This window comes from Echinops telfairi, unplaced genomic scaffold (assembly GCF_000313985.2).
Source record: "Echinops telfairi isolate 266 unplaced genomic scaffold, ASM31398v2 ScPeMD7_7468;HRSCAF=8506_0, whole genome shotgun sequence".
Classification (NCBI taxonomy): Eukaryota; Metazoa; Chordata; class Mammalia; order Afrosoricida; family Tenrecidae; genus Echinops; species Echinops telfairi.
The window spans coordinates 82013648-82025609 of NW_022111369.1; the positions used below are offsets into that span (position 1 = coordinate 82013648).

The following is an 11962-nucleotide window of genomic DNA, read 5'->3' on the forward strand; positions in this document are numbered from 1 at the left end:
AAGGCCATGCCCACACAGAAGCCTCATTGGCTATACAATGATTGAAAGACTAGACTCCACCCTTATACTCTTAATCCTCAAATTGACAAATGGTTATATAACTACCACAGAGCCCATCATTTCTAGCATTTCATTAAAGGTCTTCTGTGTGTGTGTGTGCACTGAACTTCTTTATTTTCTTATTTATTTATTGCTGAACTTCTTTATCAAGTGGATATTCTTTTACAGAGACTGGTCTCTCCTGGTAACATGTTCGGAGTATGTGAGATGAGGAAGGTTATTTCCTATGATGAAGTCATTAGTCTTGCAAAATTGTATCATGAGTTCTGTTTTTTTGTTTGTTTTAAATCGTTTTATGAGGGGCTCATACAACTCTTATCGTAATCCATAAATACATCAATTGTGTAAAGCACATTTGTACATTCATTGCCTTCATCATTCTCAAAACATTTGCTCTCCACTTAAGCCCCTGGCATCAGGTCCTCATTTTCCCCCTCCCTCCCCATTCCCCCCTCCCTCATGAACCCTTGATAATTTATAAATTATTATTTTGTCATATCTTGCCCTGTCCGACATCTCCCTTCACCCACATTTCTGTTGTCTGTTCCCCAGGGAGGAGGTTATATGTAGATCCTTGTGATCGGTTCCCCCTTTCCAACCCACCCTTCCTCTACGCTCCCAGTATCGGCACTCACACCACTGGTCCTGATGGGATCATCTGCCCTGTTTCTATCACTGAGATAATATTTTCCAATTACTGTTCCCTCCTCTTTGTTTCCATTTTGCATTCTAATCACCAATAATTATTGTGGCAGTTACATAATCTCCTGTCAACTTGTGACAGGGTGGAGTCTAGCCTGTTAATCAGGTCAAAGCAAATAATGCCTCTGCATAGCCATGATCTTCTCCTGAGGACTCTGGGAACTCCTGTCTTCCTCCCTGGTGGTGGGACACACACTCTCCCGGCGAGGCATTCCTGATGACAAGCCACATGGAGCTATGCTGATGGAGCAAGAGCTCTGGAGCTGGAGGAGCCACATGGAGACCCACGCCAGCGCTAACATGCTTCCATCACCACTGGATCCATAAGACTTTCCACCCACTGGCCTGTGATATTGCTGCATTCAGTGTCATTCATGCGTTGCGTGAGTCTGAAGAGGAATTTATAAACTGGTATTGGACCTATGGGATAATATTGGACTAATGGACTTGATCTGAACTGGGCTGGGATGTTTTCTTAATATATGATTAATCTTTATATAAAGCTCTTTCTTGTACACATATGTCTATGAATTTGTTTCTCTAGTCAACCACGACTAACACAATTATCAATACAAACTTGATTGAATGTTTCACCAATTTCAGACTGAAGATATTGGTAGGCACATAAAAGTATAAATTCTCAGGTTCCACCCTTGACTTACTGAATCAGAAATTCTAGGAGTAGGTCCAACCATCTGTTTCAGTGAATAATTTTCAACTGTACTTCATGCAAGGCACTTTGATATTTTCCATTTTACTATTTTCTGCTCTGTTCTGTTACATTCCACTTAGCATTGCTGTTAGCCACCCACTAGGTTAACTACTCCCCGATCCTCTGCTATGCTGCAATGAACATTAGGAAAAAAAGATCTTTCAGAGGAAAGCTTCTTTACACACCTTTTGAATCTCTCTCCACAAGATTGCTCAACTCCTACAATTTGGCCGCTTGCATGCACGTGTCCCTGTTCATAGGCACACACACAAATAACTGCAATACTCATACCGTTACAAAAGAACACAATAGATTCACAAAGGTGGGCACTATGGATCTGAACTGGAAGCACAAAGGAAGCATTCACAATGAGGATAACAATTCATACTTTATGTAACCAGTATCACAAAATTGTAGAAACTGTTGACCTGGTGTATGCTTTGCTGCATGTATTCTCAGTAACAAAATACAATTTAGAAAAACAATCCACTCATTAGTCAGTTAAACGGAGAGAAAGATACAATAAGTAGAAGGCAAGAGCCCTTACTCTTCCTGAGGCTCCAAAACACACTTCCACTAAGTCAATGGCATTAATGGTTGCAACGTAAATTTGAATGAAAGTATTAACTGGTCTTCCTTGCGAGTGTATCGATATTCCTGTCATTGATAATACTGTACTGCAGGCTGGATCTTAAAATGTTCTTTTTGATGATACATGCCATGCTATTCCTCTTCGTCCTTCCTTGCATACCGCACGGTATGATTTTCTCATAGCAAATGGTCCGATATCAGTCCATTTCAGCTCACTCAAAGGCCTGCATTATTCGTCTTAAAGCTTCCCACTTAATTTTTGATAAGTTCCAATTTTCCTAGATTCATACATTGTACATTTCAAGTTCTGATCAGTATAGATGTTTGGAGCTGTTGCTTCTCATTTTGAGTTGTGCCACATCAGCATTGAAGGTCCCCACAGCTTTACTCCATTCACGTCATTAGTTTGATTTTACTTTGAAAGCAGCGGCTCTTCCCTGTTCTATTTTGAGTGTCTGTCAATCTGAAGGGCTTATTTTCTAGCACTATATCAGACAATGCTCACTTCAATTCATAACGTTTCCAGTGGTTGATCCTTTAAAATGGAACTGACTATTCCTGTTTTTCTGGTCTAATTTTAGTCTGTAAGTTCTATTGAAACTTGACTCCTATGGGGACCTGCTGGAGTTTGAAACACTGATGGTGTGCATAGCAACCAGCATCAGAGCAACAAGCAAGTCACCACAGTCAGACCGATTGACAGAGGATGGGTGTCTCCTGGAATAGGCCCACCTGAGTCTTCACTTAGGTGATGTACCTGGTGTCTGAGGCATCTGTCTGTGCGGAGACTCTAATCACTTAAGTCTCAACTCAGCTCTGACCTCCTTGGCTAGTCTTTCATGGCTATCCAAATCCTCGCAGTCATCCACATATCTATTCCCACGCCGTGCTTCAATACTTCCCTGTCTCCCCAGCCAAAATCGTTTTTCACTGTTATTCGTGTCTTTTTTTTTTTTTCATTTTTAACATGTATTTTATTGTTTAGACATTTCCTGTAGTGCTATCATTAGGTACCATTGTCAAGAGATGCCTGTCAGAATCCAGATAGGAAAACAAGCACAGGCAGGCCTGTGTCCGCTCTTCATGCGAATGCCACACATCGGAACAGAATCACCTGGCCTGACCCCCAGGGACAAGGCAGGAGAGCCCGAGGTATAGTGCAGCCTATGGCTTCTCAGGATCACCCATGCTCAGACCTGGATGAATGATGGGAAACATCACAGGTGCGGATTCAAAGTGTGGCCCCACAGGACAGCTGGCTCTCTCTGGTGGTGCCCAATCAGGGAAGGCACCAGAATAGAATCTGTGTGTAGAAAACCACATCTACTGAGATCAGTGTTCCCAGTCAGCCTTCTAAGACAAGCGGACCTCTTGTTTGCTGTCGAGCAAGTCAAATGCATACGGCATCAATTTAAAAAAATCATGTAAACATTGCCAAGTGCTTAGGGGTTATTTATCATCTGAATTCAGAGATTTATAAAAAAAATGATTGACCGTGTTAAGACTACAAATACTAATCCCTCCTCTCCCCATGAAAAATGGTTACAAAAATATAAAAGCTACAGTAGCTTCTACCATGTCACCTTCCTTCACAGAGAGTATGCTGAGCGGCCTCTGCTCCTCTTTCGAAGCCCCGAGCTGGATGTCCTGCGCCCTGGGGCACACTACACTCTGCGGTGGACCCAGCATGAAGGTGTCTTTATCAGTTTGAAGGAAAAGCAAGTTCCAAAACACTCCCTCGTGTTATTTGAGACGGTTTCCACTTTCTGCAGAGGGACTGCAGCATTGCCGTAAGTGATTAGAATATGACGTTTTCTATTGCATGGAACTACTGTGGACATTCTAGTATCAAAGCTGCTTCCAAATCTCTCTTCAGATTTCTTTCTCCAGCTTCTTCAGTTCCATTTGGGGACTTGCTGTGCCCCCAGATTCCTCAGCTCACTCACTCCTCAGGCTTCACTAACTGCTCACTGGAGCAGGCAAGTGGGTCGGTGGGAGGGCTCTCCACAAAGGAGATGGGAGGAAGCCTGTTGCTGCCTGTAGACACTTCCCTGGTATCTGGGTCAGACTCTCAGCAGGCTGGCCAGTGCCAGGGAAGTTGCAAGCTTGGCCAGACTGAAGATAGGATGCTACAGTATGTAGTACTCAGAGTTTGGGAGGACAGACAGCTGAAAAAGTGGAGGCAAAACACTTCTAGAAACAAAACTCTACAGCAGTCGGTCTACCACGTACTTTACCCGATAAAGGTAAAGAGGTAAGAAATGAACTAAGGCAGCTTGAAACAATTGGACAGACACGAGTCAGGCTTTCGTTGCTCCTGCTGCTGCTAGCAGTGGCTGACGTACCCAGGCCAACTGCTCAAATGAGATCTCAGCCGACTTCTACACCCAAAGCCCTCCGTGTGTTCAGGGCCCTCACCCACTTCTTGTACAGCTCCAAAGGGAAGACATAGCCACTCATCTCCTGCAGGACCCTCCCGTCTTGGTTGAAGTCCTCAGTGCCTGTTCCATCCTGTCCAACCCCATATACAACTGCTCTTGTCGTTCTTGTCCTGCCTCTAGCCTAGAATGCTGGGCCTTGTCTGAGCCCAATGGACATCCAGGCTCGACTTGTCGATTTCCCCACAGCTAAGGATTTTATTTCCTGGGTGACAATGGTGAGTGCCCAATCCTAACTGTGATGAAGCCATCCATTTTTCCTGCACCTCCCGCCTTCTCCAGATCTGAAACATCTTCCTCTTACTGGTTGTTGAAACCCTAAATGAACTTCCTGGAAGAAACAGATTCCAAGAACCTTGGCCATCAGCTGAGGCTCCATCATAAAGCAGGGCCGCCAAGACATCACGAGTTCACATTTGCTCAGAAGAGAAGTGCCCCCAACCACAAGGCACAGAGAAAGAAGTCTCCGGTGAGGCCTGAGGCAGAGTCGCTGGGGGGGTGGGTTCAGTTTGGCCCAGGTAGCCTGAGAGGGAGGTCCCCTCGGCCACCTTGGGTGTTCCTCGGGCAGACTTCTCCAGAAACTTTATATGAAAGTCTTTCACCTTCTGCAAAACCGTCTTCAGCTTCTCCACTGGAGGCAGGATGGTCATTCTGAAGTGGTAAGTATCTTTTCTCTGCCCAAAGCCACTGCCGGGCACCACGCAGATGCCAGTTTCCTCAAGTAGCTTCAAGCAGTAGAACATGTCTGGGGCCATTATATGGGTCTGAGCTGCCTCAATGGCTTTGGCTGGGATGAAGATCCGAGGAAATGTATACATGGCTCCCGCAAGGGATTTCAGTGAATTCCTGGGACTTGGTTAAACAGGTCCTCTGTCAGCTTAGCTTTTTTGGCCAGATTACCCAGGACAGACTCTTTCTCCCTGCTGAACTGCTCAAAGGACTCCTCTCCCGGCACTGGGGGGTTCACAACAATGTCCATGGCAGCCTGCCCAGACACTGGGGGGCACAGTCGCACTGAGAGCAGCTTCACCAGCTGGCCCTTGATTTCAGGGTGCAGGTTTATCACCTCCATGTAGCCGCACTCGCCCATGTAGCCCTTGGAGGTGGAGTGGAAGGAGGCCAGCTCCACGTTGCCGGAATACTCGGGTCCCATCTTGTAAAGCACCTTCTTGAAGGAGTGGAATTTGCAGTCTGGAGAGTACACGTTGTCTTGGTACGCCTCATCAGCCCGGAGAAAGAGCTTCTCTTCCCAAGCAAAGTGAATCACGTCTTCCATGAACTTTCTGCTTTGCACCTGACCTGTGGGGTTCCAGGGGTTGATGATGCAGAGTACTTTGGGGTCACAGTGCTCTTTGGCTTCCCGCACAGCACGCTGGGGCTCGTTCACAATCAGGGCCCAGCAATTGTCCTCATCCAGGTAATAGTTCACCTGATGGCATCGAGCTCAGAGATGACAGCTGATTAGAGGGGGTACTGCGGGATGGGGACCAGCACGCCTGTCCGGGACTTGCCGCCCCTGGAGACAAGGATCTTCAGGGTCGTGGAAATGCCGTCGCTAGCTCCGGTTGTCAGGTAAATATTATCAGGGTCTGCAGGCACACCACCATCTCTCCTGGTGATGTAGGCAGCCACGTCTTCACGGATGCAGTTGACACTAGCACTGTAAGCCCCCAGGCTGTTCCCACCACAAGCCTGTAGGATCCTCCGGGCGTGTGTCTTAGCATCTTCTGGGAAGCTGGGGCTGTCCAACAGGTTAGGGTAGGTGAAGAGTGCCATCACCTGTCGGAGGAAGGTGATTGGCTGGGGGCCCATGGCATGGGCATCCTCGATGTTGGCACGGATGACCTCAGTGAATGGTTTTTTGATACCCCGCTGCAATTCCAGTTTGATCTCCCCGGCCTTGAGCATGATGGGTCCCCGCACTGCGTACTCCACAGCCTTCACCTGCGGGTTCATTGGCTGGAGCATGAGGATGCGCTCACGCGGGCTCCGCTCGGCCGCACCTTGAGCATCGCCGAGGCCTCCACTGCTACGCTGTTCTGACTTCGGGTCCAGGGGCCCGGAGTCCGGAGCCTGCAGCCCCGCCGAGCCAGCGCCGCTGCGTGCTGCATCCTGTCACTTGTCCAGGGAAACCTGCAAGCAACCTGCCTGGCGCGGCCTGGCAGCCCCACGCCGCACCTCAGCTACCGCGCGCTGCCCGCAGCGGCTCCCACACTCCCGTTATTTGTGTTTTTGTTCATTGTGTTTTCCTCCACATTGTGAGTCTAAGACTTTAAGGTCCTATCTGTCTCATTCAACATTGTATTTCAATGTCTAGGGCAGGGCCTGGCACACAGATGGTTGTAGTTGTTAGCTGAGATTAAGTCGGGCCCCCATTCATGACAATGACATCCTTCTTCACTGTGCTTACTGAACATCTGTTGGATGAATGAGTGGTTAGATTATAGCTTCTGCGGAGGTGGCAATTTCCTCCAATAACTTTTCATCTGGGAGACTGCTCTTGGTGGCTCCAGGGATGGACCTGATAACCTGCTTTGTAAGATATTTAATAACTTGGTGGGAGCTTTGCACCATCAGGATTTCCTCAGTGTTCCGAGTACAGTTTCCTAAACCATGAGAATCTAATCAGTCTCAAGTAACTATTAGACTGTTGTGTAACCAAAGCCAACATAAGATGATGTCGATGACTAAGAAACACGTGTCATTCCTCTTCAATCTGTCCTTCCTGCGTCAGTACGCAATATGACTTTCTGATTGAAAATGGCCAATATCAGTCAGTTTCAGCTCACAGACGCCTACATTCTCAGTCTTAAGACTTTCCACTAATTTCCAACAGATCAGTATGAGTCAGCATCACCTTGACGGCAACTACCAACAAGAAGTTTGTTAAACACCTGAGAGACACTAACCCCTCGTTTTATAGATGAGGAAACTGAGTTGTCCTAATACCTAAATGACTGCCCAAACCCATTTAGCTGGTTGAACTGACGAACCAAAAGTACAGGCTAGAAGGCCTGATCCCAGCCTCCTGGTTGCACTGCACACACACATCAGCCACTGTCCGACCGATCCAGACTCACGGGGACCCTGTGGGTCAGAGGAAACTGTTCCTTTCAGTGGTTGGTTCTTTGGAAGTGTATCTCCTACTCTTTCTTTCAAGGCACCTCTGGGTGGACTTGACCTTCAACCTTTTGGCTATCAGCCAAACATGTTAACCACTCTACCACCCAGGGACTCTACTTTAAACCCAGGTCCCCAAAACACTGCCTTAAAGTGGCATTCAATTGATCAATGCACACATATTTCAGAGATGGATGATAACCATTGCATGTAATCAATAATACAAAGTAGGAAAACATCTGATAAAAATGAGGCAAAAGTCTCCACCCCCCCTCCAATTCTTCTGTTAACATTCACCTGGTTAATAGAATACAATATATTTCAGTATATTGTAACTGTGGACTGTAAACATCTAATTTGGGTAAATGATTGGCATGGAGAAAGATAAAAAGATGGAAAGGAAACTGTTCCTGATTTCAGACATAAACAGCAAACCAAACTGCCAAGCACTGTTACAATAACAGCATAGAAGGATTTCACAGAGGCGAGCGCCATGGACTTGAACCAGAGCACACGAAGACCAACCACAGCAAAAAGTTCAGAGGGCTGAAGGTGGGCATCGAGCCTTAATGAAGAGCAAGCAGCCTGAAGGACTAGGAAGAGAGGTCTGGGAGAGATAGTGGTCCAGGAAACGAAAACACAGGGCCCAGAGTTAGTGATCCAGGGAGACCTGGAGACTCATAGTAAGAATTTCCCCCCCTAATCTACTTTGCATAATACCGAGCATTTTAGGGGGGAGGGTTTGGCAATGATGAGCTATATCTTTTAAAAAAGATATTTTCTGGCGTAAAATATTGGATAAAAGGAGAAGAGTGACATCCAGTGGGAGGCACTGGTCACAAGTCCAGGTGAGCGATGATGATGATGATGATGACAAAGTGATAGGCTGGGTGGAAGTGAGAGACAGCGGGTCCGCACCCCCTGGGAAGACGCTACAGAGAGGAGGAACTGACAGGACACAGCTCAAACGCTAAGGTTCACAGAGCAGATCCCACCGACAGACCGCAGCTGAGAGGAAGCTGGTGCCTGGAGAGCAGTTCTTCTTGCCGACATTCAGAAAGCAAGGGCACATGGCGGGGATTGGTATGTGGGAGGTGAGGTGGGACAACGGAGTGTGTGTGTGTGTCTATTCATGGCTGACATTATTTTTCCCAATAAAATGGGAAATGGGGCTTTTTCTTCTTTTTTTGCTAAGTAGGAGAGAGAAAAGATGGTTATAGGAATCAGGTAAGTGGAAGGGAGTCACACAAATACACATCATGGGGCTCAAGTAGAAAGCAAATGTTTTAAGAATGATGATGGCAACAAATGTACAAATGAGCTTGACACAATGGATGGATGTGTGGATTGTGATAAGAGTTGTATGAGCCCCCAATAAAATGGTAAAAAAAAAGTAAAAATGAACAAATACACCTCATGGGCTATTTCAGAAAGGTGGGCCATTTGTTCTGCTTGGCAAAGAGCAGCATCTTGTAGAAAATGACTACCCAAGATCAATTAGGATGGTACATGTTACTGAGTACGTAATGCTCTGTCTGTCCTATCAAAGTTTGCTTTGAAGTATATCTTTTAAAAAACATGCTGTCGCTGGCGGGTGCAAATGGTTCAATGTTAGGCTAGGAACCAAAAGGTGAATGGTTTGACACCCCCCAGCCCCCATCCTCCCAAATCCCCTATGGATGCCTTGGATGACGGGTCTGGTGATGTGCTAAGGCCCCAGACAGGAAACCCTTTAGAGGACAGTTCAATGACACACTGGGGGTCGTCATGAATTGGATTTGACTCGATGGCAATAGAGTTCTTCTGGTTTTGATAAAAACCTAAGGGAGAAGAACGACTGCTACTGTTGTTGATGTAAAGGCTACCTGGTTTTCTCAATTCTCATTTCCAACAATGCAGACTGATGGAGGTTTTAGAGAATGCACTTTCCACTTGGCTTAGAACGCACGCCACTAGCAAGACCACTCCATCCTGGTTTTCAGCAAATGCTCATTTATCAGGAACTTGTCAGGAGCCAGCATACACGGAAATTAGTCACAAAATTGAAATGGAGTGCTTGAGAATTTTTTCAGTTGGCTTTCTAAACCTTAGCAAAAAATCAGGGACATTTTTATTTTATAGGTAACACTTCTAAATAATGGGGACACACATGGGGACTACACACCCATCACTCCAATTTTCCGACTAAGGATGGGCAATTCCCCCTCACAGTAGTTTGGTTGTTAATAGCCACAGGCAAATGGAAAAATCCTTGCCAAACAATAAGCCTATGCTCCAAAACACAACGCGGAAAAGCAATTTCTCTTTATTTTCCCATTGGAAGAATTGCCTGGGAAATTGAGCTGTTAAGTCTGGGCTTCTTCATTACTTAAGAAATATAGGACAGATAGAGTCGCATTTGGAGACCAACACTAGGGATATTAGAGTGGATGGGAAGGCACACTAATGATAAAGGACTTTAAAAGAAGCAATTTACCCATATGGGCCTGTTTAGATGCAGTCGATTTTCAGGGTTGTTGAAGCTCCAGCTTTGAGATGGTTGGGGATAGGGAATCTACAATCTGGCTTAGCTCCATTTACCTTCGGTTCAATGAAGGAAAAAACACGGGAGACAGAGAAGTGTCCAAAAGCTTGAGAAAGGAAACCTAGTCCTGTGAAGTTTAAACTTGAATATGTATCAAAATCTTACACAGGTTGCTGGGTTTCTGCTATTGTAGAACTGCAGTAGGAGCAGGTATTTCTAATAGCCTCCCATTGATACAGAGGAGACTACAGTGGCAGCAGCAGCAGAATGATGCTGTGAACTATCCAGTTGATTTCAGCTCATAGTGACCCTGCGTGACAGGGAAAACTGCCTCCTAAGGTACCCCAGGCTGTAATCCTTTCAGGGAGTAGAAAGAACACCAGGTATTTTCTCCCATGGAGCAGTTGGTGGATTCAAACTGCAGACCTTTTGCCTAGCAGCTGTGGTTACATAATTTAATGTTAACCTAATAAATAGGTCTAGGGGTGGAGTCTAGTCTGTCAATGAGGTCACAGCCTGATGATGCCTCTTTGTGAGCATGGCCTTCTCATGAGGATTCTGGGAACTTCCTTTCTTTCTCCCTGGAGGTGGGGCACACTCTCTCTCTGCTTCACCTTCCTGTTGACAAGCTGTGTGGAGAGATGGAGCAGACACTTGGAGACCCGCGCCAGCTTCTACCACCACTGGATCCATAGACTTTTCACCCACCAGCCTGTGATCTCTCTGCATTTTGCATCCTTGCATGTGACTGTGTGAGTCTGAAGAGGGATTTATGGACTAATATTGAACTATGGGGTAATATGGATTTAAGGACTTGATCTGGACTGAGAGTTTTTTTTTAAAAGAAACAATTACTCTTTGTAATTGTAAAACTCTCTTACACACACGAGTATCCCTGGATTTGTTTCTCTAGTCAACCTGGCCCAACACAGCAACTAAGCATTTAACCATTGCTCCACAAGGGCACCTTAGTAAAGTTATAAACCCTAATAAAATTAGGGATTGTCGACCCCAGTGAAAGTGTTTATTCCAGAGAAACAAGAGGAAAAGGCAAACCCTGTCCTCTATAGGAAGGATTGGATCATAAATATAATTCACGTAAACAATATTGGAGAAATTGATCTTACGTTACAAGGAGATTGTTTTTAAATTTTGGCAGAGGGGAAATATTTGGCCATGAGTCAGGTGAGTGATCTAAAAGGAGAGTCCTTCGTTATCTTAATGTAAAAGTAGTAACCCCAAGTTTTGTAGCCAATATGTGCATTTGAAAGGATGCAAAACCTATTCATTGTTTTGAGAATTCTTAAGTCAACCAAGACATGTGGACTGAAAAGGAAGTAGAAGCCTGCACTGGAGTCTGGTGCTGTCGGCAGCATCCTGGTCTCCTGCTGCTTTCCTCCAGGGCCCAAGTCATCCCACGGAATGAAAATGTGATGGAGCCTGCTCGTAAGAACAGTCTCGATTAGTTTTGCTTAAAGAGGTTGGGTGGGAAAATTACCATGGCAGAAACATTTCATGGACCCTCAGATACAGTAATCTTCTGCATTGGCTCCCAAATTAGATAATGCCAGATGGTATATCATAATGCAAAAACACCAGCCGTGATCACGTTTGTTCTTTCCTGATTAAACCTGAGTTATGTTCCATTCAGAATCCAGTAAGATACAATGTGAACCTTTCCTGATGAGCTGACAGGTCTCCTTTCTATCGCACAATTAACAAGACACGGACCATATGTTGGTCCTCATTTATCCTGGCCTCCAGGAAACCCAGAGCGAAACGCTCTGTTTAGACCAAGCAGCTTCTCTTACCCTG

General features: G+C 45.7%; 1 protein-coding gene and 1 pseudogene across 1 annotated transcript in view; both read right to left on the reverse strand.

Annotated features, from left to right (window-relative positions):
- NWD2 (NACHT and WD repeat domain containing 2) overlaps positions 1-11962 on the reverse strand; it is a 164379-nt gene that overhangs the window by 40215 nt on the left and 112202 nt on the right. The window lies entirely within an intron of this gene.
- On the reverse strand, positions 4881-6654 carry LOC105978920 (annotated as a pseudogene).